Source organism: Rhipicephalus microplus, chromosome 1, assembly GCF_043290135.1.
Source record: "Rhipicephalus microplus isolate Deutch F79 chromosome 1, USDA_Rmic, whole genome shotgun sequence".
NCBI classification, from domain to species: domain Eukaryota; kingdom Metazoa; phylum Arthropoda; class Arachnida; order Ixodida; family Ixodidae; genus Rhipicephalus; species Rhipicephalus microplus.
In genome coordinates this window covers 110,996,794-111,024,769 of record NC_134700.1, presented here as the reverse complement: position 1 = coordinate 111,024,769, position 27,976 = coordinate 110,996,794, and the positions used below count along the sequence as shown (strand labels likewise).

At 50.4% G+C, this 27,976-nt stretch overlaps 1 pseudogene; it reads right to left on the bottom strand.

Annotated features, from left to right (window-relative positions):
• LOC142765611 (uncharacterized) lies at positions 1-27,263 on the bottom strand (annotated as a pseudogene).
• Between the last annotated feature and the right edge of the window lie 713 nt (positions 27,264-27,976).

Sequence of the window (27,976 nt, the reverse complement as noted above, 5' to 3'; positions counted from 1 at the left end):
ACACAAATGAACTATGTTGGGTGTAACAAAAATGTTTATTAAAATATATAAATGGTCAAGTGCACGTGACGTTTTACAGACAAGTGAAAGTACCGAACCGTCAAGGTTTTAAGGTGTTCAGCTTCCGCTTTTCGGCCACTTTCTTTTGGACAAGTTGATCGTTTTTAAGTTTACAATAGTTTTTCAGCAAAATGTTGCTTGCAGCACTAAGTAGGTGTTGTAGCACTAATCCTGGGTTGTGACCGCTATGACATTCCTCCAAATGGCTGCCCTCCATCAAGAGGTTGCACGTCAGCGAAAAAAGGACTTGCTTTTGATTGGGGACTGCATGAAAAACAGTAGAATACTTGTGACTTCGTAGTTTGTCCAACACTATTTCGGCGGTCATAACAGCATTCACCACTGCAGGTTGGGGAAACTTAAGTCCTCCACGACTGATGCTCTCTATTACTTCTGCGTTTTCCAACACGATGTCCTCTTCTTCCACTAAGTTTGTTCTGCACGCAGTGCATGACAGCTTCTTAAGTGCCGCATGGGCACAATAGCCTGCGACGTATGTTATGGCAGGAAGATTAGGGGTCTTCATTTCAATGTCCTTAGCATTTACTTCAATTTTGAATTTCTGCAAAATGGCCTCATCAAATTTGATTGGAGGCGTTTCCGCATCCATCTCTGGCAACTTCAGGGCACTCTGTAGACGAAGCTTGCGTTCGGATTCATATATCTGCCTGATGGAGACATGGTATTGAGACCCGGAAAGTTGTCGATACTTGCCAAATCTTTCCTCCAAACAGTCTGTCTGAAACTTGCCCAGGAGTACATAGTCAAATTCAAGGTCTTCGAGGCAATATGCGACAAGCTTGATCAGTGTCTTTGTAGTGAGTCGAAAAGCACTGTGGGTCTCCCGTGTGAGAATTCCGTTATAGAACTTCAATTGTTCCCACACGTCAAGCCACTGCATGATGCTTCGAAGGAATTCCACTTGTGGGCACAATGTTTGCGTGATGGGAGTCTGCAGTACATCGCGAAGCCGTCGTCCTTTGCTGGGAGACTTAACATTATTAATCTTCCACCATGTTTCTACAATCCTTATGAACTCTGCAGTTCCAGGTGCGTGCTGCAAGTCATAGCGCTGGTCATATGTTTCTAAAGCAGCTGTCGTGGATGGATTAAACACTTTCAGGGCAAGTTTAACATTCTGCCTCTCCATGCTGGAAGGATTGAGAGCTTTTATTGAGAGCATTGTAGCAGCCTTCACAAGTTGATCTTGTTGCTTTGAGTGAAGATCCCGGAGGTTCTTGAAAGATGCTGTGAGAATTTTCGGGCTGCCATGCATACCCAGAAGAGAAGGAAAAAACATGCATGTGCCACTGTTCTTTGCCAATCCAATTGTTACGAACACATTTTAACAGGTGAACGGGATCAACAAAAAAGAGGACGTGTCGGATCTGATGGGTGCGGGTAGGAGCTGCTGACTTTTGATGAATTTCCAAAAAGAGACATTGTTCTGCGATTTATAGAATTGTTATCCGGGATAACAGCAATGACGCGAAAGCCAACTTTTTCAAGATCACTTATGATGCTCCGGAGGACAGTGTGAAGCTGTTCAGCGTTGATTTTATCAACTGGCAAAATATGAACAACACTTTTTTGAGCTGAAAGAAGGCTTTGCATCATAAATACATGTGCTGTCTTGGCTGCATTCGAAGTGTTACTGGCAACGCCGACGATTGTGCCACCTTTGTAATCCAAATACGGTTGTATATGGATTTCATCCATCATGAGTACCACAGTTTTTTTCATGATCCTTCATTGCAGTCACGAGTTTCTTCGCATACAGCAAGAATGAAACATCCTGTTGTTCAGCTGCCGGATTCACAACATGAGAATTGCATACACGTCTGATTGTTCACTCATGCGGCAGTTTGAGACCTCCGTAGTTCCTCAAGTATCTATAGGCATGAGGAGAGATGGTAAATAGGAGGCTCGAAAATACTAGCAAGTCTGAAGAGTAGCGGGGTGACTTGCTTAAAAGGAGCATGACTTGTTCCCTTAAGAATGTACAAGCATCGCGTCGCTCCTCGTCTTGCATTTCTTGATTCATTGCGTCCTCAAGAAGCGGCACCACGAGCTTTAGTATGCCACTGGTCTTGTCCTCGGACTTCAAGGTAGGTGTCTCATTAAATCCCTCAACAGCTTCCAGAAGACGCGTCAAGCACCGAATGTCATTCACAGTTTTGGGAATGTCGATGCCATCAAGTTTGGTGGCCTCGACGTCTTGAAAAAACAGCGTGAAAGAGAGATCCTCTGTGATTTTCACTGATTTTCTGACAGCTGGGGCACCATAAAAAGTCAGGTTGAGGAAGAGTAAACAGTCATGCTGCGTAAAAACTGTCTAGAATTTTGAAACCTTGATATGCGGAAGGCAGTTCAAGAGTGCCTGAAAAGTGTCGATTCTGTTATTTCGCTCTTCCTCGAGATGCGTCTCGTTGGACAGGTTGACAGCTTCTTGCAGTAAAGCTGCCTCTCGACGAGCTTTCTTTTCATGTGGGGCCTCTCGAGATGTGGTTGTGGCTGTGGCGGAAAGATAAGCTCCAAATCCAAATCATCCAATGCCTCCAAGTAAGCTATGGTTGTGCGTTTCGCAAAATGCCTGTGTTCGCCACCAAAGTTCGTAACTAAAACTGTAGTCTGGCCATTTCGCAGTTGAACGAGACTTCGAGCAATGGCCACTTCGCGATCAAGCAATAACGTCAGGTTACTTTCGGCGATGCCCATAATCGACTGCTCCCGTGGACACTCAACAAGTACGAAGATACTACTGCGAGGTGGCAACGTGACGCAATCATCGACTACGCGTAAGGCCACGCCACGATGTTCGTTCTCGATGTTGGAATCTGGAGAAACACAGTTAACAAAACTGACAAACAAATCACGCAGATTAATTATCGCTCCATACTCTTGCAGAAAATCCATGCCCAAAATGACCGGCCGAGAACAATCGGGCAGTACAAAGAATGATGCTACAAAAGCCGACGCACAAATCTCAAGCCTGGCAGTGCACCTTCCTATAGGGGATACGAGGTGTCCTCCAGCGGTGATTAGTTGAGGGCCATCCCACGTTGTCAGCACCTTGTGTAGACGGGTGGCCAGTGAAGCACTCATCACCGAGTAATCAGCTCCCGTGTCGACAAGCGCAGTCACCGGATAACAATCGACGGAAACGGTAATGGCAGCGGACGTTCTGTTGGCGGTTTCACAAACAGGCTTTAACGGCACGTCGTAAGGCAGTGGCGGAGGGTATTTGTCGGTTCGCGTGACAGCGGCCTCACCTCCGGAGGTCGCCGTTTTCAGTTTCCCCGGCGTGGGCTTGCACCACTGACACCAGGGGACCCAAAGGCGGATCGAGTGCGGTGCGTTGATGTGGACGGACGGGGTGATGGTAACCGTGACTGTCGTCGCGGTGGGACAGGAGCGTGATGACCACCTTCCTAGTAATCCGCAATTTCTTGTGGGCGCTCACCATAGCGTGGACAACGTTCATCTGGGTGGAATCCGCGTAGGCATTTTCGTCGGTAGTAACAGTCGCGGTACATGTGTCCAACTTCGCCACAATGGTAGCACAAAGGACGATTTCGGGTGCACGCCAGACGTTGGACTTCCGCGAGCCAGGACGAAAATCGGCCTGAGAAGGCAGGCGATGGGCTGGGCTTGGAAAGCGTCTGGGGGTCTCAGTAGGTGGATTAGCAAAATGTGCCGTCGACGGCGTAGAGACGCGTAGGGAATCCGCGTAGGAAAGCGTGGGAAGTTCGCCTTGCGATGGTGGTGAGGAGTGAACGAACTACCTGATTTCGTTACGAACGACGTCCGTGAGAGCAGCGCTACTGGGAGGGGACGCTGCATGAAATTTCCGAAGTTCTTCGCGTACAACTTGCCGTATGAGTTCTGTGAGCACCTCCCTGTTATCACCTCCTGGTACAAGCGAGCACGCAGCGGACATGGCCGTCTGACGCTCATACTGCGACACCCGCTGTCGAAGCATGCGCTCCATAATTGTGGCCTCACGTATGAACTCCGACACAGTCGTAGGAGGGTTGCGCACACGGCCCGCGAAAAGTTGCTCCTTTACGCCTCGCATTAGCAGGCGCACTTTCTTGTTTTCTGGCATGTGGGGGTGAGCCCGTCGAAACAATCGCGACTTTTTTTCGACAAACATGGCGACGCTCTCGTTCGGCATTTGAAATCGCGAAGTGCCTGCTCCGCTTTCTCTTTCTGTTCGGGGTTACTGAACGCCTCGCGAAGCTGCCGATGGAATTCCTGCCAACTTGTGAATGAAGTTTCGTGGTTCTCATACCACACTCTTGCCGCGTCGAATAGGGAGATATACATGTTCTTCAACTTACGGCGATTGTCCCAGTCGTTGATGGCAGCGACCCGGTCGAAACAGTGAAGCCAGTCTTCGACATCCTCACCAGCATCAACATGGAATGGGTTGGGTGTGCGAGGCGTGTTGATGACACAGGGTACGCTAGCGAGTGGGTCATGCTCAGTTTGGGTTGCGGATGTGGCAAACATTGTCCTCACGGAACTTGACAAAGGGCCGTACTGTGGTGGTAGTCCTTGAAGGCGGCGGCTGCTTCGATAGATATCAGCAGACCCTGGTGCACTGGCGGTGGTTGCTTCTGGTTCAGGACCAGCAGGCATAAGACGTTGCAGTACAGTACCCAGCACCTCCACCAGTCTGTCGCAAGAGGAAACGATAGGCAAGAACTCGAAGTGGAGGACTGTTTACTCAGCCACAGCTGCCATTCACTTCTTCGCTCTTGTCTTCTGCCACCAACACGGCGTGGTAATATATATATATATATATATATAAGGGAAAGAAGTGTATACCTAAGGGCTCGTTTTCCGTGTTTTAACGCAATATTAATGAGATATAACAGACAGTAATGCCAAGGAATGTACAGGGAAGTTATTAGAACCAATGGAATGTAAATAAGAAGAAAGAAAAGGGGATGAAAAAATAACCTGCTCACGGCTGGTTATTTTTTCATCCACTTTTCTTTCTTCTTATATACATTCCATTGGTTCTAATAGCTTCCCCTGTACATTCTTTGGCATTACTGTCTGGTTTATCTCATATATATATATATATATATATATATATATATATATATATATATATATATATATATATATATATATATATATATATATATATATATATATATATTATGAAGTCTTGGTTTGGATTACCTTTTATTAGGCCCGAGGAACCGGCAGCCGACAGCTACGATGAATGAGCCAAGATGATGATGCTACGCGACAACGATGGGGATGCATGAGCCACACATGATAATGATGATAATGTACCGGTGAAGAGGATGCGTATACTAAATGCCCACATCAATTCCCCCCACGTGAAAGCGGCCAGCCTGGCCGCGGCAAGTCAAGGGGACAAAGAACGTCGCATGAAGGGCTTCAGACGGGAGACATGGACGACCTCTGTAGTTCGATAACGGCGATCTGCTGGGGCTACAAGTGGCGTCACGCGATAATTCACTGGTGAAGTCTCTTCAAGAACTGTGTACGGCCCAATAAACCGAGGCTGAAATTTGTCGCACAAACCAGGTGTGCGAACAGGTGTCAAAAGCAGCACTTCGTCTCCAGGTTGCAAGGATACATCACGATGCGATTCATCATAAACTAGCTTTCTGTCTTCCTGGCGGGCTTCAGTGTTTATACGAGCTCGTTGGCGGCACTGTGCGAGTCGTGAAACGTATTCCTCTGAAGAGGATGGAGACGAATTCGCTTGGCAGGTAAAGAAGGAGACGTCCAGGAAAGAAGTAGGGGAGCGTCCATAAACTAGGTAAAATGGCGAGTAGCCGGTTGTTCGCTGAATGGCCGTATTGTAGGCGAAAGTGACGAATGGTAGAACAACGTCCCAGTTTTTGTGGTCTGGTTGAACATAGGCGGCGATCATGTCAGCAAGAGTGCGGTGGAATCGCTCAGTGAGGCCGTTAGTCTGGGGATGATAACTAGAGGCAGTCTTGTGAGTTGTGCCGGAGGCCTGAAGAAGTTCGTTCACTAGTTGTGAAAGAAAGGCCCTTCCACGGTCACTGAGCAACACACGTGGAGCACCATGACGCAGTATAATGGCTCGGAGAATGAAATCGGCAATCTCAGAAGCTGAACCTGTTGTAACGGATGCCGTCTCGGCGTAGCGCGTCAAATGGTCAATGGCTGTTACTATCCACCGGTTTCCAGCAGCACTGACTGGGAGGGGGCCATAAAGATCGACGCCTACAACTTCGAATGGTGTGGCTGGGCACGGAAGAGGCTGTAGTTTACCGGCGGGAGCAGATGTTGGTAGTTTTCTACATTGGCAGGTAGTGCAGGACCCGACGTACCGAGCTACGCTAGTGGTAATGCCTGGCCAATAAAACCGACTTCGAATGCGATCGTAGGTTTTATGGTAACCAAGGTGACCAGCAGTCGGATGGTCATGAAGTGCCCTGAGGACTTCGGACCGAAGCGATCGGGGTAGAACGGGAACCCAGCGCTGACCGTCAGGATGGTAAATTTTGCGGTACAGCACCGAGTTGTCCAGCTTAAATTGCGAGAGTTGGCGACGGAGCCTTGCATTAGGTGGACGGGAACTGCCAGTGAGGTAGTCTATAATACGTCGACAGTATGGGTCAGCCAACTGTCGAGAAGGAAAATCGTGCGGGTCGTCCGAAGGCAGCTGGTCCATAGAGGCGAGAGAGGAAACCGCCGTAGACGTGGACTCCGAGGGCGTGTTGTGCAAATCGACGGCGGAAACCCCGAGTGGAGTCGCTGGTAGTGGGCAGCGAGAAAGAGCATCGGCGTCACTATGCTTCCTGCCACACTTGTACACGATCTCAAAATCATATTCTTGGAGGCGTAGAATCCAGCGTCCGAGGCGTCCCGACAAGTTCTTGAGTGTCGAAAGCCAACATAAAGCATGGTGGTCGGTCACAATGGTGAAATGGCGGCCATGCAGGTATGGACAAAATTTCTGTACTGACCAAACGATGGCGAGGCACTCCTGCTCGGTGATCGTGTAGTTCCTCTCGGCTGCGGAGAGGACGCGGCTGGCGTATGCAACGACTCGCTCTCGCGAAGAGTTGTCGCGTTGCAGGGGCACGGCTCCTAAACCGCGGCCGCTAGCGTCTGTGTGCAGGAAGGTCGGTGCATCATCGTGAAAATGAGCAAGTACAGGGTCGGTCGTGAGGGCACTCTTCAACCTGTCGAAAGCTGATTAACATTCCTGAGACCACTGAAAGGACATGCCGGAAGCAAGTAGCTTATGAAGTGGTGCGGCTATGGAGGCAAAGTTTTGTATGAATCGCCGAAAGTAAGAGGCGAGACCAAGGAAACTTCGCAAATCTTTTGGTTTGTCAGGGCGAGGGAAGCGGAGCACTGCCGCAGTTTTATCAGGGTCTGGGCGAATTCCGTCCTTGCTCACAATATGACCGAGTACCTTGATAGATCTGCTGGCGAAATGGCACTTTTTTGGTGTTAATTTGAAGACCAGCGCCCGCAAGACAAGTCAGGACCTCGTCCAAGCGTTGCAGATGTTGAGAAAACGTCGATGAAAAGACAACAATGTCATCGAGGTAACATAGGCAAGTCTTCCATTTCAGGCCACGCAGCACGGTGTCAATCATGCGCTCAAAAGTTGCGGGCGCATTGCATAGACCGAACGGCATAACATTGAATTCGTATAGGCCGTCCGGGCTTGCAAACGCAGTTTTTTCTTTATCATCTTCGTGCATGGGGATTTGCCAATAGCCTGAACGCAAGTCGAGGCTCGAAAAGTATTCAGCACCCTGTAAGGAATCTAGGGCGTCGTCGATGCGTGGCATGGGGTATACGTCCTTTCTAGTGATCTTATTGAGTGCTCGGTAATCGACACAAAATCGTACGGAACCGTCTTTTTTACGTACCAGAACGATGGGCGACGACCAAGGACTGGTTGAGGGTCGGATTATCTCCCGTTGGAGCATATCGTCTACGTTTTATTCAATGATTTTTCGTTCAGCTAGAGAGACGCGGTACGGACGGCGGTGCACAATGGATGTTCCGTCGGTCTGAATACGATGTGCTGTAGCAGATGTCTGGCCCAGGGTGGATGAATGAACGTCAAAGGAGTTTGCATGCTTTTCCAACAAATCAAGCAGCTGCTGCTTCTGTGAGTCATTCAAGTCTTTGTTGATGGCTGCTGTAAAGGCCGAGGAAGCAGCATGATCTGCAGGATGGCCTTTAGAGGAGACAGGGGTAAGAGGCACAACGCAAACAGGCTGCAGATCGGCAACGCAGGCGACAGTAGTGCCCCGTGGTAGTAAAATTTTATCTTGTGTGGTGTTGGTAGCAGCGAGGACAGTTGATCCATTGTTGAAGCAAGCCACACCTGATGCCAGAACTATGCCTTTATTAAGGCAATACGGTGACGGAGTGACCAAAATGTCACCAGAGTCGACGTCGTTGGACAAAACTGTCACTAATTGATGTTCGTTTGGCGGTAACTCGATGTCTACTGCAGCGATGAGTCGAAGTGGCCTGTAGGTTTCGTCGTTGAGCAAGTGGTCCGTGTCAGTAAGATGGACGACACGTTGTGCACAGCAAATAGCCGCAGAAGCAGAGGAAAGAAAGTCCCAGCCTAAAATGAGTTCATGGGAGCACGGGGATAGCACAGCAAATTCTATATGATGAAGAATTTTGTCGATTAGTACACGGGCGGTACAAAGAGCGGAAGGGCGAATCATTGTTCCCTGGGCTGTAACCAGTGTCGGTCCATCATAAGGCGTCGTGACTTTTCGAAGACGGGCACACAAATCAGCACGAATAACAGAAAACGCAGCCCCAGTGTCCACCAAAGCATCAACGCCACTCCCTCAACTGTGACCGCAATCATATTGTAGGGGCGCGCTGGAGGAATTGGAGTCTTGTGTTGCAATGCAGTTTGTCCTCCAAAACCTGCATCGCTTAGTTTTCCGGACGCCGATCAGAAGTAAGGGAAGCGGGCTGAAGAGGGGAAGAAGAGCGACGGTAAGGTGACGGTGAACGGCGTCGGGTTGATCGGTGACTACTGCGCAGTTCACCCGATGCTGGCGGAGATGGAGATCGACGCGGCGGTGACGAATAACGGCGACCCTGGTACAAGGCTCCTGCGGTATAGTCCCGTTCGCGTATGTCGTACCCTCGGCGCTCGTCTTGCTGGCGCTTGCGGCAAAAGCGTGCAATGTGACCACGATAGCCGCAATAATAGCACGTAGGCCGAGTCGATCGATGATGAGGGTAGTAGCTTGCGCTAACTGCACCAGGAGAGAGAGAAGTCAGAGGGACAGGTGACGGCTCACGCGGTGGTGATGAAAAGCTCGTGGGAAAGCTTGTGGGAGGTGCGGCAGCAACCGACGCGTACGTTCGTGGCGGGGACGTCGAGCTGACGGTGCCTGGTGGTGCGGCGGCGGTGTGCGGGAACGATGGTAGAGTACGAGAGACAATGGGCTGCAGGTTGGCCATGTGGGTCATAGACGTGAGCTCTTCCCTGATGACATCCCGCAATGACGTTGAAGAGGACTGAACGGGACACACTGAAGGTAGTGTGAATCCCATTGATTCCAATTCTTCACGTATAATCGCCCTTATCGTATCCCGCAGGTTTGGATCAGTCGTAATACGGGCCGCGTCACTGTCCGATTGTAGGCGCATAGACTCAAGTTCTTCGAGGCGCTGACAGGTTGTCGCAACGTCAGCAACGGTAGCCGGATTCTGGATCGCTAGGGCATTAAATGCGTCGGGTGCAATCCCCTTAAGAAGCTGGCGCACCTTGTCTGATTCTGTCATTGGTGTGTCAACCCGGCGGCAAAGTGAAAGAACATCCTCGATGTAGGATGTGTACGACTCCCCGATGTGCTGTTTCCGAGTCGCGAGAGCTTTCTTTGCGAGAGCCGAACGAACAGCCGGTGTGCCAAAGACATGACGAAGCTGATCTTTGAAGGCTGACCAGTCGGGGATGTCGATGTAGTGGTTGAGGAACCACGTCTTCGCGACACCCGTGAGGTAGAATGACACGTGAGCGAGTTTGTAGGCGTTATCCCAACGGTTAGCAGCGCCGATACGTTCGAAATCGTCCAGCCATTCTGCCACATCTTCCCCGCGCATACCAGCGAAGGGATGGGGCTCACGCTGGAGGCTGTTGATGACGTGAGAAGGCGCGGCACGCGGTGGTTGAGTGGGAACGGCTGCAGCACCGGCCTCATCTTGGTGCGACATATTTCCGGACACCTGGGCCAAGCGGCGACCTGAACGTAGCTCCAGGGGGTAGAGTGGTCGAGAGGATGACGAGGGAACTAACATCACTCTCCACCACGTATGAAGTCTTGGTTTGGATTACCTTTTATTAGGCCCGAGGAACCGGCAGCCGACAGCTACGATGAATGAGCCAAGATGATGATGCTACGCGACAACGATGGGGATGCATGAGCCACACATGATAATGATGATAATGTACCGGTGAAGAGGATGCGTATACTAAATGCCCACAATATATATATATATATATATATATATATATATATATATATATATATATATATATATATATATATACATATGTATATAAGGGAAAGAAGTGTATACCTAAGGGCTCGTTTTTCCGTGTTTTTAACACAATAATAATGAGATATAACAGACAGTAATGCCAAGGAATGTACAGGGGAAGTTATTAACATTAATGGAATGTAAATAAGAAGAAAGAAAAGTGGATGAAAAAATTACCAACTGTAAGCAGGAATTGAACCTACGACCTACGAGGTCGTAGGTTCAATTCCTGCTTACACCGACGAGTGCGGCGCTCGGCAAATTCGATTATCGCCCAAGCACTTCGCCCCGCGGCGTAGGGAGACAGCGAGAGACCGTTCGTCCCCGTGGCACGAGGAGCCCAGGCTGTTTTCTCTTTTTTTTTTGCTCGCAAACTTTGCCCGCTGGCTTGGCTTCGGGGCGACCGACCTCGCCCCCGGAGTTCCGCCCGCCAGCTCGTACTTCCTTCCGGCGGGGCTGCGTGCTCGTGCTATGTTCGGCGAGCGCGTTCATGCGTGCGCCCGCGCAGGCGGGACTCCATGCCGCACTTTGTGTTTGTATGCGTGCGCGCTCCTTTCCTTCCAGGCGTCTCCAGCGCGTGCAGGGTTCTCTAGTTTGTACGTTATATCGGCTCGATACGTTTACGTAAACGTGGCGCTCCAGTTCGGGCTACGCGCAATAGCGAAAAAAAAGTGGCAAATCACAGAGAAAAAGAGCGTTTGTAGCAATATAAAAGTTGACTGACCCCATCCCACCCTCCCTCTAGGTTTGATGGAAAAATCCTGTTAGAGCGTTCACGCTCATCATGTAAGCACTGCTCGCAGAGCGGTGCCGAGTGTTTTGTAATGGGAAGAAGTTCTTGACACAGGCGTTGTGAACTTCGGCGGGCGTTTGTTTACGACGCCGACACGAACGTCGTAGAGGAGGATCCACATTTGGACTTCTGGTACACGTTAAAGAACGAGGCACGCGTTAAGTGTCGTTCAGGGGCGAAGTTCCTTAGGCCTTGGGTTGTTCCCTCCTCTGTAGTAGTAGTAGTAGTAGTAGTAGTAGTAGTAGTAGTAGTAGTAGTAGTAGTAGTTTGTAGTCACCTCTAGTTTATGAGTTGCCCAATAGATGACGTTGTCTGTATATGTCCTTGGGAGTTAGTGGTTTTCACAGCATATCCATGGAATGAATGATGATGAGTGGGCCGAAGCGTCCTTCCGTCCGTCCATCTTTGCGTCTGGCCGTCTGTCCATTCGTCCATGCCTCCGCTTCTCCGTCTGTCCGTCCCTCCGTGCTTTCGTCCATGCTTAATTCCGTCTGTGCTTCCGTCCATCCGTCCGTGCGTCCGTCCACCCATGATTTCGTTCGTCCATACGTCCGTCCATCCATGTGTTAGTCCGTCTGTGCTCCCATCCGCCCGTCCGAGAGTCCGCATGTCTGTCCGTTCGTGCATCCGTCCATCCGGACGCTTCGCCGCACTGATCATTCACTCCGTGGATATTGTCACGAGGTTGTGATACACGCAGCACTTGAGAGGAAGCACGCAGGAGTCAGGGCGGTGTCAGGCGAACTGTTTATTGGGCGAACTTGTGCCCAGCAAAACAGGGCCAAACACAACTCATAGCAACAGCGGCGTGAACAGTCGTCGGCCGACGGGAAAAAAAAAAGAAAAGACCCCCAGTGGCGCACTGCGCCGGCTTTTTATACACGCGTCGTAACGCGTTCCAAAGTGGCATACAAGATAAACGCGGCCTGCGTTGCGCTTAAGAGAAAGTGATAGCGTCTTCCTTCGCAAACGAAAAGAACCGCACGTGTCAGTTTTTTATACACGCGTCGTAACGCGTTCCAGAGTGGCATACAAGATAAACGCGGCCTGCGTTGCGCTTAACAGAAAGTGATAGCGTCTTCCTTCATAAACCAAAAGAACCGCACGTGTCACTACCCCCCTCTGAAAAAGCATCGTCCCGATGCTAAAGACAGAACATAAGAGAGAGTACATGCAATAAATTACATTAACAATGCGTCACAGCTAATCAGCGCGCGTAATAAGGTTTAAGTCGCACCACGTGTACGACTTCGGGTCGTGCACGGCGTCGTTGGGATGACGTTAAGCCATCGGGCACGACCTCATAGTCCAGTTCACCACGACGTCGGACTACCTTGTAGGGTCCAAAGTAGCGTCGCAGGAGCTTCTCAGACAATCCCCGTCGTCGTATCGGCGTCCAGACCCAGACAAGGTCACCTGGTTGGTATTCGGTGTGGTGTCGTCGAAGGTTGTAGTGGCGCCTGTCGACCGTCTGTTGGCTCTTGATACGCAGGCGGGCTAGCTGTCGAGCTTCTTCAGCGCGATCCAGGTAGCTGGCGACGTCGAGGTCTTCTTCGTCGGTGCCGACCGGTAGCATGGCGTCAAGCGTCGTTGTTGGGCTCCGTCCGTAGACGAGCTTGTATGGAGCAAACTGCGTCGTTTCCTGCACGGCCGTGTTGTACGCGAAGGTTACATACGGGAGTATGGCGTCCCACGTCTTGTGCTCGACGTCCACGTACATGGCCAGCATGTCGGCGATGGTCTTATTTAGACGCTCGGTGAGGCCATTCGTCTGTGGGTGGTACGCGGTGGTTCGGCGGTGGCTTGTCTGACTGTACCTCAAGATCGCTTGCGTTAGGTCAGCCGTAAAGGCCGTACCTCTGTCGGTGATGAGGACCTCGGGGGCTCCGTGGCGGAGGACGATGTTCTCAATGAAGAACATGGCGACCTCGTCGGCAGTGCCCTTGGGCAAGGCCCTTGTTTCGGCATAGCGGGTGAGGTAGTCAGTCGCTACGACAATCCATTTGTTGCCAGAAGTTGACGTCGGGAACGGCCCCAGTAAGTCCATGCCGATTTGTTGGAATGGCCGTTGAGGTGGTTCGACGGGTTGCAGAAGTCCGGCTGGCCTAGTTGTCGGCGTCTTGCGTCGCTGACAGTCTCTGCATGTTTTTACGTAGTGGGCGACGTCGGCAGCGAGGCGAGGCCAATAGTACTTCTCTTGTATTCGTGACAGTGTGCGGGAAACACCAAGATGTCCGGCTGTCGGGTCGTCGTGTAATGCTTCCAGAACCTCTGGACGTAACGCTGAAGGTACCACGAGGAGGTGGTCGGCGCGGAGCGGCGAGAAGTTTTTCTTCAGGAGGACGTTGTTTCGCAGGAAAAACGAAGCCAGTCCTCGGCGGAATACTTTCGGCACGTCGGCGGTCTTGCCTTGCAGGTAGTCCATGAGGGTCTTGAGCTCCGGGTCAGCTCGTTGGCGTTCCGCGTAGTCGTCGGTACTTATGGGTCCCAGGAAAGAGTCGTCGTCCTGGTCATCCTGGGGCGGCGGATCGACAGGGGCGCGAGACAAGCAGTCGGCGTCGGAGTGCTTTCGTCCGCTCTTGTAGACGACGGTGATGTCAAATTCTTGTAGTCTGAGACTCCACCGTGCGAGGCGCCCTGATGGATCCTTCAAGTTAGCTAGCCAACACAAGGCGTGGTGGTCACTCACGACTTTGAAAGGCCTGCCGTACAGGTAGGGGCGGAACTTTGATGTAGCCCAGATGATGGCAAGGCATTCCTTTTCTGTCGTGGAATAATTGGCTTCTGCCTTCGAAAGTGACCGGCTAGCGTAACTGATGACCCTTTCGAGTCCGTCGGTCCTCTGCACGATCACGGCGCCGAGCCCTGTGCTGCTTGCGTCCGTGTGAATTTCGGTGTCAGCTTCTTCGTCGAAGTGCGCCAGTATTGGCGGCGTTTGCAGGCGTCGCTTTAATTCTTGAAATGCCTCGACTTGCGGCGTTTCCCATTTGAAGTCGACGTCGGCCTTCGTGAGGTACGTCAGTGGCTCGGCGATCCGTGAAAAGTTCTTCACGAAGCGCCTGTAATAAGCGCAGAGGCCAAGAAATCGGCGTACTGCTTTCTTGTCGGTGGGTGCAGGAAAGTCGGCGATCGCAGCTGTTTTCTGTGGATCAGGGAGCACTCCCGACTTGCTGATAACGTGGCCAAGGAACAATAGTTCCTCGTAGGCGAAGCGGCACTTTTCTGGCTTCAGGGTAAGTCCCGAGGCTTTGATTACCCGAAGAACAGCTTCAAGGCGCCGGAGGTGCTCGTCGAAGTTGGAAGAAAATACGACTACGTCGTCCAAGTAGACGAGGCAAGTCTGCCACTTCAAGCCTGCGAGTACTGTGTCCATAACCCGTTGGAACGTCGCAGGCGCCGAGCAAAGACCAAAGGGCATGACCTTAAACTCGAATAGGCCGTCTGGTGTTATGAAGGCAGTCTTCTCTCGGTCTCTCTCGTCTACTTCGATTTGCCAGTAGCCGGTTTTGAGATCCATCGACGAAAAATACTTGGCGTTGTAGAGTCTGTCCAGAGCATCGTCTATCCGTGGGAGGGGATACACGTCTTTCTTCGTGATGTTGTTCAGGCGACGACGATAATCGACGCAAAAACGTAGGGTTCCGTCCTTCTTCTTCACCAACACCACGGGTGATGCCCACGGACTCGTAGACGGCTGAATGATGTCGTCACGCAGCATTTCGTCGACTTGTTGCTTGATGGCCTCGCGTTCCCGTGCAGAGACTCGGTAGGGGCTCTGACGGAGCGGACGGGCATATTCGTCGGTTATGACGCGATGTTTCGCGAGAGGGGTCTGACGAAGCCTCGACGACGACGAGAAGCAGTCCTTGTATTGGTGGAGTAAGGCTTTGAGGTCCTTTTGTTGCTGCCTGGAAAGGCTTTGATTGACGTCGAAGGCGGGCGCGGACACTGCTGTCGACGTTGCGGCTCCCTGAGAATCAGTGAGGGCGAAGGCATTGTCGCTTCCACAAATTCGCTTAGATGTGCTACCGTCGTGCCCCTATTTAAGTGCCTATATTCGTTGCTGAAGTTCGTCACCATTACCTTGGCTTCGCCGTTATGAAGCTTGGCTATGCCTCTTGCGACGCACATCTGACGGTTTAGGAGCAGGTGCTGGTCGCCTTCTATGACACCTTGTAAGTTGGTAGACGCTTTGGTGCCGACGGAAATGATGACGCTCGACAGTGGCGGGATGGTTACCTGCTCTTCTGTCACATTCAAGGCATTGTGAGCGACGTTGCAGTCTGACGCCGTTGCATTATCCGTGGACAGCGTGATTGACCTGGATCTTAGGTCGATTACTGCGCCTTGCTGGTCCAGGAAATCCATGCCTAAAATGACGTCTCGCGAGCATTGCTGCAGGACCACAAAATTCACAGAATACGTCTGGCTGTGAATCGTGACTCTTACCGTGCAGGTTCCAGTCGGTGTTATAAGGTGGCCCCCTGCTGTTCGGATATCCGGTCCTTCCCATGCAATCTTTACCTTCTTGAGCTTAGCGGCGAAGAGACCACTGATGATAGAGTAGTCGGCGCCGGTATCGACTAGGGCGGTGACGCTGTGGCCGTCGATGATCACGTCGAGGTCGGTGGTTCGTCGTCTGGCGTTCCGGTTAGGTCGGGGCGTCGGATCACGGCTGCGTCGGCTTGGTCCGGTGCTGCTATGTCGCGTCGGCGGCGAGGCTTTGTCGTAAAGACTCTGCTCAGGCGGCGTACTGCGACTACGTCGGGAAAGTTCGTGCGTCGTGGTCGTCGTCATCGGCAGCGGCGGCGGCGGCGGAGGAGGATCTTCGGCATTGCGTCGTGCACCAACCGCACCTCCATCGGTTGCTGCCTTTAGTTTCCCGGGTAGGGGCTTGGGGATCGGCCCCGGTTAGGGCCGGTGTACTGGCGGCGATCCGGGGAGACGTAGCGGCCAGGCGAAGGTGAACGGGATGGTCGTCGTTGTTGCCACTGCGATCCGGCGATGTAGTCGGCGATGTCGCGAGGTCGCTCACCTGGGCGCGGACGCGGCGCGTTTACGTCGAAGCCACGCAGTCCCATCTCACGGTACTGGCAGTAGCGGTAGGTGTGTCCGGCTTCGCCGCAGTGGTAGCATAGTGGGCGGTGGTTCGGGGTGCGCCAAACGTCAGTTTTCCTCGGCGAGCGCTGGATTACTGGCGAGCGGGAAGGCGTCGGGGGTGGCGGCGGTGGCTGGCGACGAAACTGCGGAGACGTTGGGTCCTGGTGTTGGCGAGGAGCGGCGACAGGTCGCCGTGCAGTAGCGGCGTAGGTCATCGCCTCCGGTTGGGGCTGTGGCCGTTCAGGAACGCTCAGTGAGCGCTGTAGTTCCTCGCGGACTACGTCTTCGAGAGAGGCGACTTGGGGCTGAGACGATGGCAACATGCGGCGCAGTTCTTCACGAACAATAGCACGTATGGTCTCGCGCAGGTCGTCGGGGCAGAGTCCTCGGACTTCTGCGACGTCTGGCGACATGCGCCGATCGTATTGGCTGGTCCGCATTTCAAGAGTCTTCTCGATGGTGGTAGCCTCGGAGAGGAACTCTTGTACCGTCTTTGGCGGGGTTCTGATCAGTCCGGCGAAGAGCTCCTGCTTCACTCCTCGCATAAGCAGGCGAACCTTCTTGTCCTCAGACATGTCGGCGTCGGCGCGGCGGAAAAGTCGCGTCATCTCCTCCGTAAAAATCGTTACGTTTTCGTTGGGGAGCTGCACCCGAGTTTCAAGCAGTGATGCGGCTCTTTCCTTCCGCACGACGCTTGCAAAGGTGCGCAGGAAAGCAACGCGGAAGTCGTCCCAGGTTCGAAGCGTTGACTCGCGGTTCTCGAACCAAGTCCTTGCGGCGTCTTCCAGGTAAAAATACACATGACGCAGCTTGTCGTCCGGGTCCCACTTATTGAGGGCTGCGACGCGGTCGTAAATGTCAAGCCAGCTTTCCGGGTCTTCGTAGCTCGATCCGCGGAAGGTAGGCGGCTCTTTGGGCTGGTTGACGACCACGGTTGCCGAAGACCTTGCTTCCGTCATCGTGGATGCCGGCTTCGTAGCAGCCTTTGTTTTCTTGTCCTTGTCGGGGAGCGGCAGGTATTCGGGCGGTAGTCCTTGTTGTCTTCGGCTCACTCGAACGACCGGGTCGGCGTCGTCCTCTTGGCGGCTTGGGCTTGGCTCACGGCTGGACGGGGGCGTACGGTACATGGACAGAGAAGCACCTCCACCAGATGTCACGAGGTTGTGATACACGCAGCACTTGAGAGGAAGCACGCAGGAGTCAGGGCGGTGTCAGGCGAACTGTTTATTGGGCGAACTTGTGCCCAGCAAAACAGGGCCAAGCACAACTCATAGCAACAGCGGCGTGAACAGTCGTCGGCCGACGGGGAAAAAAAAAGAAAAGACCCCCAGTGGCGCACTGCGCCGGCTTTTTATACACGCGTCGTAACGCGTTCCAAAGTGGCATACAAGATAAACGCGGCCTGCGTTGCGCTTAAGAGAAAGTGATAGCGTCTTCCTTCGCAAACGAAAAGAACCGCACGTGTCAGTTTTTTATACACGCGTCGTAACGCGTTCCAGAGTGGCATACAAGATAAACGCGGCCTGCGTTGCGCTTAACAGAAAGTGATAGCGTCTTCCTTCATAAACCAAAAGAACCGCACGTGTCAATATGCTTTGGTTGTTTTTTTTTTTATCTGTTGACCTGGTTGGTCACAATGAAGGCAGAGCAGGGATATACGTGATTGCATTCACTGTGTGCGTAGCAGGTAAAATGTTAACGCAGTTTAAGCGAAAAAGAAGGGCAGTCACTCACTGTCAAGCAGTTTTTTCTTTGCAATGTTTTCTTTCCTTGTATCCAGGTGCGTTAATTTTAAACACCAGTGTTATCAATTGCTCCTATGGATTTATAATGTCATTCCTACCTGACTTTCTCTGCTATGTTATGGATCTTGAGAGCCACGGAAACGGCCACAGCACGGGCACCACTGGCGAAGAAGTCTGGCATACGTGCGGGCACAATGAATGATCTGTGTAACTAGAGGTGTACTTTTTTTCGTGTATTGCCCGGGAAGCTTCTGCGAGAAGAAACGGGAGAGGGATTTAAAAGTATTTCGCGTTTGATATTGAGTCGATAATTTCTGTCTAAAATAATCGCACTTCCCCGAACGACTGAGGAAAAGTGAATATATTTACCACTTCCATGCATACTGTAGTACGCATGATGACGGCGAAACTGTAAAGTCAGCGCTCTAAAGCCCCCCCCCCTTTTTTTTTCTTTAAATATGCACATGCACACACAAACGTGTGCGTAAACAACTCGTAAACACGGATAACTAGCGTTTCTGTAAGGACCTTGCTTAGGTTTTGTGTGAAGAGGTGGGGTTAAGAGGAGATTATCTAAAGACCAAAAGACCATGGGATTGGGGGAGGGGGCAGTAGGCATTATGCTCAACATGCCATTTTCTTGCTTGAGCAGGATGAATACAGCAGCACTAAATGAAAAAAGAAGACAATGAAATGGCAAATATTAATGGCATATGCGGTTTCCGCTTTTCCCGTTTAGGAGTGATTGTGTGAAGACAGAACATGTCTAAACCAATTTAAAAAACTCGGCCTTAAGCCACTTCCTGATTTGCAATGACAACTCCAACGTAATTCTATAAAAGGAAAATTCGTCTCTTTCTGAAAGTTACAACGGGTACTCAAGAAGGAGGATGGGGAGGAGATACTAAGTTGTCTTCATCAGCGGAGGTGGGGGGGGGGGGTATAACAGTACTGTCATCCGCAGTGGCTGCACAACTTGTTTACGTGCCCACTTAGAGATGTGGCTACACATGTGTTCATGTTTTCAGTCTCCAATGTCGGCTGTACACTGATCGCTCCATGAAATATGCAAGACTTACAGATGCAGACATAATAGAACCAGACAGCGCAGTCACCATATTTGTGTTTCGTAGTTCACATTTGCGCCAGTCACTGCGCCGTTACCTTATTTCACTATGAATCCCGACCAACTACAGATCTGTATTCTATCACTGAAAGCAATAACCACGTTTGTCCCCGAGGGACAGGCTACAGGAGTGGAAGTTCCTTCGTGGTGACGCACAAAGCAACATGTTTCTGTCTACATACGACAGATGACGCGTTCTTTCGTGTTAGTTTGTTTTTCAGGAGAAGCAAAACAGCTGAAGGACGCGCGAGTCAAAGCGCGGCCGCGCCCCCGCAGCCCGACTGAGCGGCGATAATAACGTTCAGCGGCGAATACTCTGACGCCGACACTGACGTCACCATCAGTCCGACTAAGCCCCGACGTCGCGCGCTTGCCGTAGCGCGACGAGTTCACGTCGTGATTGCCGTAGCTTTCATGTTTGGGTCTTTATTTAGGGCCTTCCTTTCTTTTTCTTTTTTCCTTCTTCTCCGCTAATCGCCATCGCTCCTAAGCCTCTATCAACTCCACATCCCCGCTGTGACGTCTTCTGTCGCGCGGGATCTGAGCCCCATAACAAGGAAGCGGGGACAGTGTGCTGGTGGCCTCTGTTCTGCGTAAAAAAGGGCAAGAAAAGCAATACCTCCCCTATGATGGCGGGGTGATAGTCGTCCTCTGATTGAGTTTAAGCCTCAGAGGCGACGCTCATGTCACTGATGTAAAGAGAAAGGCGTAGACAGACAGCTAACTTTAGATAGAAGCAAGGAAGCTTAATTTTGAAAATAAGGGTGGCCAGCTAGAGTCCAACGGACAAGCCTATAAGCAAGTTTGGTGTCCGTAAATGTGTGCAATAACGTGAATGAATTTACAACGTACAAACATGATAACTATTGACCTGTCCGATAGAATGAGATAATGGGAATCATTTTTAGGTGCGTGAGCGTACCATCGAGAAACAATGCGGCATGTTCTCGTGTATTGGTTTATAATATTTTTTTTATATCTCCAGTATCCGCGAGCCTCGACACGCTTGCGAAATGAATGATGGAGTTTTGCGAAGTTGTGTGAACAGCGGGCACAGTGCCTCATCGAACAGTGTTTGTTTAGCGTATGGGCCTCCCTCATGGCGCTTCGAGAAAGTAGACCTCGGGGTGCGAGGAGATGGACAGGTCATTCTTCCACCAAGAGATAGCGTAAACAGGCGTGCATTTTCGGAAAGTCACAACCACTGAAAAGAAGTGTTTCGGTAAGTATATACTTCTACGGGGCGAAAGGAATGCCGGTGGCGCCAGCACTCAAAGAGTACCACGAAGATAAAAAACACGGAGCGCCTATATCCGGACTGCCTCGTCCTCGCTAACTAGCCATGTCACCGTGCACCGCAGATTGTTTTCGTTCAAAAGGAACTAGATAGAGCCTAAGTGGGTAAATTGGAAAGGGGATTACATGAATTAGGTTATTCAAATGAGAACACTGGAAGCCAGAATACGATGACATTTTTCCCAATAACCATAAAATTGAATCATTCAGGTTCCAAGGTAACCACGAGCAAGATTGCCTTGCGTACGTTCAACAAAAAGTAAGTTAATATTCACGCAGCTTCACTGGTTGACGCAAAGACAAACGTAAGATTTTTTTCGCTTTCACTTGTCTGATCGTTTTTACTATTAGTGTTTTTGAAAGCGCGCTCTTTCCAATTATTCTAGCGCTTTGTAAGCTAGCTCTGACGGCACATCGCGTGGTTACTACAATCTACTCCATTGCAGTTTGTGACGTCACTTATGGCTGAATTGAATTTCCCGGCCCTAAATATATTTTTACGCCAGTTTCTCTACAACAAAATATATTCAATATATAGCGCGTGTTGAAATCAAATAAAATGACGGACGTGTTAGCACGAGCACCACTCTAGTCGTTAAAGAGATGTCAGGTTTACTGCAGCACGGATTGGCGAGAATAGGAGATAAGAAAAAAATATTCATGGATGGATTATGCATGGCCTCTAGTAATGTTCGTGGTACGTCCGGCGCGGTGGTGTGTTAATTACGGGTCTCGGCTGCTGACGCGAAGGTCACGGATTCTATCCCGGCTGCAGCGGTTGTATTTCGATGGAGGCAAAATGGTACAGGCCCGTGTCCTGTGTGATGTCAGAGCACTTTAAAGAACACCAGAGGGCCAACATTTTCGAAACCCTCCACTACGTCGTCCCTCGTAATTGAGACGCAAAACACCAGATATTAATAATCGAATTTTCGCAGTACAGCGTGTGCTGATTGCTCGGTACACCGGCATTTGAATGTATACGCAGTCGCACACGTACGCGTGCCTTCAATTCGGCAATCCAAGTTGACACTAAATGCGTGGCCTGTAAACAATCGAACGTACACGCCCGCGCTCCTCGGAATAAAACAGTGCGAGATGCCGTCCGTATCCAAGTCACTCATTGACTATAGCCTCATTCTGACCACGTGTACCTGAAACGAAAGGTTTTCACACTCTGACAACCTCTTTACCTTACACTGACATAGTGGCTGCCGTGACAACGCCAGACAATGATGTATCTATTATCACTCTTCAGATTCATCTTGAATTCGAACAGTCCACATGCGAGGTCGAGACCAAATTAATGTCACGCCGCTTGGATTAGCCTTACAATCTCTTACATGACATTAAGTGCGTTTACCGCATCTAAGCTTTCTTTAGTCATTTTCGTACCATTTTCCGTTTTTCCAATGCATGTTTAATGTATTTATTCAGGTAAACCGACCCTTATTTATGTTCATGTTTCTTTTTTCAGGTGCATTCATGTTTGAACTCAGGTTTGAAATGTTAAGCGGCTGTCTTCGGTCTTCTCGGTATCGCTTGTTTTGATAGGGAATGGAATTGCTATTTCCGGGCATGTTGCGTCGGAGGCCATCTTGACACCAACTTTCACTTGTGATATGGTGCTTACCTTCTAAGCAGTTACAGGTGTGAATAGATTAAATCATTCCTATAGTGCAGCGCTTGTCATTCCACTGGAGGTGTTTCAGGGGACGTGGAAGGAAAAAAAAACTTGTGGCCTCCGCTGCGGCCGCGGTAACTCTTGCTGATTGGCGGCGTCAGCTGCGCTGCCGCTGGGAGGCGGCGCTCACCAGCGACGAGCTGGCCGACCAGCTTTGGGCCGTCCGGCAAGCTGAAGATGCCGCCTGGGTGCAAGGACTCCGAGCGGTCACCTGAGGCACCGCCATCATAATCGACGGAGAGTGGGAATGCACAGGGGTTAATCCCCTCTTCCCCCACCTGGCCAGGAGGAAGCTGCCGGACTTCAAATGAAGTTTATTCGTTCATTCATAAATGGATTGTGGTCGTGCCCCTAATTAATGCAGAATAGGGAGTTTTAGGATACTGTTTGCAAGCGTTGCGGGCATTGCCGGTGCCATATGAGCTTTAGAATAGCGTTTGCTCTGCTGCAACGCAACACACGATCGCAGCGACACCGTAGCCCTGAAACTAGCACTTGCGGGCCACATGCGGGTCGCGATCGCCGCACGCAGTTTCGGGTTTTCTGCACGCGGTCCGCGAAAGCGAACGCTTACGCTAGCTTCAAATTCGTTCACAGGTCGTTTCGCTAGCTCCACATGTACCAAATTTGGAATTACACGTGACGCGTACGGACGACGTAGGTAAATGACACGTCAAAACATGATGATCATGACATACGTGTCATCTAACAACATGACATCCCACACTCATAATGCGCTCGCGGTCATTTTGCTACCTTCATATATGCCAACATTTGGTATTACGCCGTGTGAATGTATACGACGAAGGTATGTATGTGACTTGTGCAAACATGATAATCATGAGATGCGTGTCATGCAATAACATTAATACACGCCACACTCAAGGCGCCAATACCCTTCGACGTGAGCCGGTGCGCGTGCGCGCCGGCGGTTGTTTTATCGCGTCACGCCGGTGATGATGTCAAGTAGAGATCAGTGGATCTGGCCACTGACCTTCATTGTGGATCTGCATGCCATATGCTCGCAGGCACGCGCCACGCTGCGTTGCTTTGACGCATGCGCGTTTGAGCGCACACTGCGTCCCTACGTCACGAAGAGAGGCAGACGCGGTGCTGTCTAACGTCGTCGGCACGAAATGCAGCATGTCGCATTTCGCGCCTGTTGCCACCGGGCTGCACTGACCGACGCTGGTCGCGACGGTCGTCCAGCGTTTAGCGTCGTTGCATCCAGCGTCGTTGCATCCAGCCTGCACGTGCGTCAACGATACGTCGGAGTATATTGGGCCTTTCGTGGCGCGCTCGCCACCGTCGCTCTATCTTCACATGTGCCAAATTTGGTATCACGGGAAGGTAATAGACGTTGAAGGTAAACGACACGTCCAAACCTGATAATCATAATATGCGTTTTATGCAAAAACATGGCTACATGACACGCTCATAGCGTTCTCGCGGCCGTTTCACTAGTTGCACATATACCAAATTTGGTAGTACGTGACGTGAATGAACGATGAATGTAAATGACACGTCCAAATATTATAATCATGATATCGATTTCATGTAACACATGACTACATGCTACACTCATAGCACGCTAGCGACCGTTTCGCTATAGTTGGTATCAGGTGTAGTCAATAGATTGCAAAGGTAAATGAAACTTACAAACATGATAATAACCACACAGAATTCATGTACGGCGTAATTTGCCTACGCCTCTTAACGTTGTGCAGATTTTAAAGTGACCTATCACCCTTCCTCATTCGTGCTTCTCATATCATGGATTCCCACTGTACGTGCAATCTGCCAATTTTTTTTTAGACACCAGACGAAACATGCACGGACAGGTGCAAGATTCCAACTGATTTTATTATTGAAACTAGGCACACACCTAGGGTAGAGAGTAGCTGATGCGTGCTGTCGTACTGCGCAGCTGTGACATTGGTAATTTACTTTGTCATACTTACATATATATGCCTCGTTTCCATAATAAATTCAGTTATAAATTCAGTTGGAAGGTTGAGTCCGTCCGTGTTTCGTGTGTTGTGTAATTTTTATTTATTTTTTGCACAAGAAGTAAGTTTTCAGAACTGTTTGGTGCGAGACACCTTAGAGCCTAGGCTTGTCGGCATCTGATGTCGTCATGGTGTGTGATGTAGTTGTAATGCATCCCAAAAATGAGTATGTGCCACAATGGGTGAATACCACTACTGACTACCGACCTATTAAAATGAAAAATTAGCAGATCCCACGTAAAGTGGGATTTGATGATATGCGAAGCACGAATGATGAAGGTTGATATGTCGCTTTAAATCAGCACAATGTTACGAGGCGGGGATAAATTATGCCGTACTTGACTTTCATGTCATAATTACAATCTTTGAACGTGTCATTTACCTTTGTCGTCTATTGACGTCACGTGATACCAAATTTGGTATATGTGGAGCTAGCAAAACGGCCGCGAGTGCCTTATGAGCAAAGCATGCTGTGATGTTTTACATGACTCGCATATCATGATTATCATGTGTTGACATGCCATTTACCTTCGTCGTTCATGTGCGTCACGAAATACCAATTTTGGTATATGTGAATCTAGCGAAGCGGGAGCGAGCACATCATGAGCATGGTATGTTGTCATGTTCTTGCATGACACGCATGTGATGATCATAATGTTTGCACCTGTAATATACCTTAGTCATCCAATCACTTCACGTAACATCAAATTTGGTATAGGTGAAGCTAGTGAAACGGCCGCGAGCGCACTATGAGTGTAGCATGTAGTCTTGTTTTACATGACACGCATGTCACGATTTCCATGTTAGAGTCTGTCGCATGTGTTCACCATGCAGTCATGTCATACCATACCAGTCTTATACTGTGCCGCGCGAACAAAACCACCGTAAGAGCAGCAAGACCTTGAAATGTAAGTCATTACATGTATGACATACATATCATGATTTTCACGTTAGGTCTAGTCACTAATGCTCGTAATACAGCGATGTTCTGCCATACCAATTTGGGTATAGATAGCATTATCGAAATGGCCAAGAGAGCTAAAAGTTGTTGGCAGCTAGATAAAGAGATTGATTGATACTATATGTCTATGTAGATACGGTCAAAGTCACCGAAGCTCGCTAAGAAATGCTTCACATTTAAAAAGGCAACAATCCTAATACAGCTACTTGCGTAAAAGTAAATTAGATTGAAGGCCATTCTGCGAACCCACACAACATTGCTGCTCACCAGCAGGCACACTGCCCTCCTTGCATGTACCTTCCAGCCATTCCCCTTCCACCTCAGCCCCTTAACTTCTTCTATACCTGTAAAAATGTTCTCCGGCAGGATACACGTGCTCTCCTTCCACCGTGTGTCTGCTCTCTCCCCCCTGACTTTACTAGGGTAGAGGAAGTTCTGCTTGGGAGGCTTCGGGCAAGGGTGGCTCTTACACTGGCCGTTATATTGTCATGGAACTGGTCACATTTACGAGTTGGTGACATGCGTGTGTATTGTCCCGCTCCAGCGATGCAAGCAGATGCATACCACCCTATATGCTTTGGGGTCTAGAGTTGGCGAGCGCCACGCCACGCTCATGGAGTCAAAGGACAAACTAGACACGGTCGGTCCAAACCAAACAACATAAATTTATTTAACTAATTTAGAACGATGATGTCGTCCGCCGAACCGATATTATACCATAAATTCTGATCAACACGCTAGCACATCCTTACTCAATATTACCATACACTCCAAAACATGACAAACACAACACACCCAAGGTGGCGTTACCAACGCTTGACTTACCACGAGGTCCCCCGATGCCCGCGGTTCTGCGCACCAGGGACCCATGCTAGAGACAACTTCGACGCGCAGAAGAGACCAGCTCATTTCTCGCTTGCCGCTACCAATGCTTGTCGCCGCTGGCGCTATACTATGATGATGATCATAGTGGTGATCGCCGCTCGCGTACACAACGCCACCTATCGCTCAATAGCCGTGACCTTGAAATACGGCTTCTGCGTGAGACACGTGCGCCACGCGGCGCAAACAACTCTACAGGAGAGTGTGAGTATCCCCACATCTTTCCAGCCATAATTAAACCATATTCCGAAAAAAAATACGCTACACAATCTCTAACAGAAAATGACAAAACTTCATAATGTCCATGCACCACTACATCACCACCGGTCGACACTGCTGCACTGGCCGGCTCGACTCCACCTCAGTACTGGTCACGCAACAGCAAAGTTGCCGTCAATGCGATGAACCATCACTAGTGCCGACACGTCTTCCAGTAGCGACCAGCACTCACGAGGGCGCCGGACTGCCGGCAGTTGCGCAGGTCCTAGGCATGTCCATCACCCAACCTTACGACCGCATTTCTGGCCAGTGGCGCTGACGATGTGCAGAAGACAGCCAGCCATGGATTACAACACTCCCGCTGCGTACATTGCAAAACACTCGACAGAAACAATGGAGCAGGGCCTACGGAAGGGAGCTTCGCGCTTTTCGACCCAGTATTGCTAGCTAATACATCATCGGTGGCCGAGACGCCCAGCTCAAAATAAAACACAGGTCACCTTTTATACTTCGTGCATCGCAAGATAAAAAGTGAGGGAAGCAGAGTGCAACACCACAGCGCCACAATTCACCTAGATATGCCACGTGCAACGGGCAGCAACGATAACGTTACCCATGACATCATCCTTACCAACCTATCACAAACAAACTGTGGGCATAATGCTTTTAGGTACGTCCGCCGATTCCTCATAGAACGGCAGACATACCTGCGTATTCAAGACAAGGAGCATGGACCGTATTCCCTCGGTACGCGCGGAACACCACAGGGAGCAGTCCTCTCTCCTCTTCTGTTCAATCTTGCCATGGCTCACCTTCCCTCATTGCTAAACGATGTCCCAGGCGTGCAGCACGCTCTGTACGCCGACGACATCACGCTATGGGCAACTTAGGGCTCCCTTGGTAGCATCGAGACATGCCTGCAACATGCCGCGTCGATAGTTGACAGCTACGCCCGCGGCTGCGGTCTCGAATGCTCACCCACCAAATCGGAATACGTGCATCTTCGCCCCAAACCGAACGACACGACACAAATTGAACTCACCTTGTGTAACAGGGCCATTCCGGAACGCGACGAAATCAGAGTCCTGGGACTCTTCATACACAAACACCGCAAAATTGACACCACTCTGCGCAAACTACGCACTGTGGGGGATCAGGTGGGCCGCATGATCCGCCGGGTTTCGAAAAAGCGAGGAGTTCTCAAGGGCTGTGCTGCTCTGCGCCTCGCCAACGCTTTCGTGACCAGCCAGATTCTTTATTCGACACCTTACCTGCGTCTGCGTAAATGCGACGAGAATACACTAGACTGTATACTCCGCAAAATTTACAAACGTGCCCTAGACCTCCTCATCTCAACATCGAACCAACGTCTCGCAGACCTGGGCATGACAAACACGTACGGAGAACTTAAAGAGGCTCATCTCAATAACCAGTACCTGCGCCTTAGTAGGTCACAGGATGGGAACAACCTCCTACACCGCCTCCACATTTCCAACACCCACAAGGTGGAAGAGCGTACCGCGATCCTTGAGGAT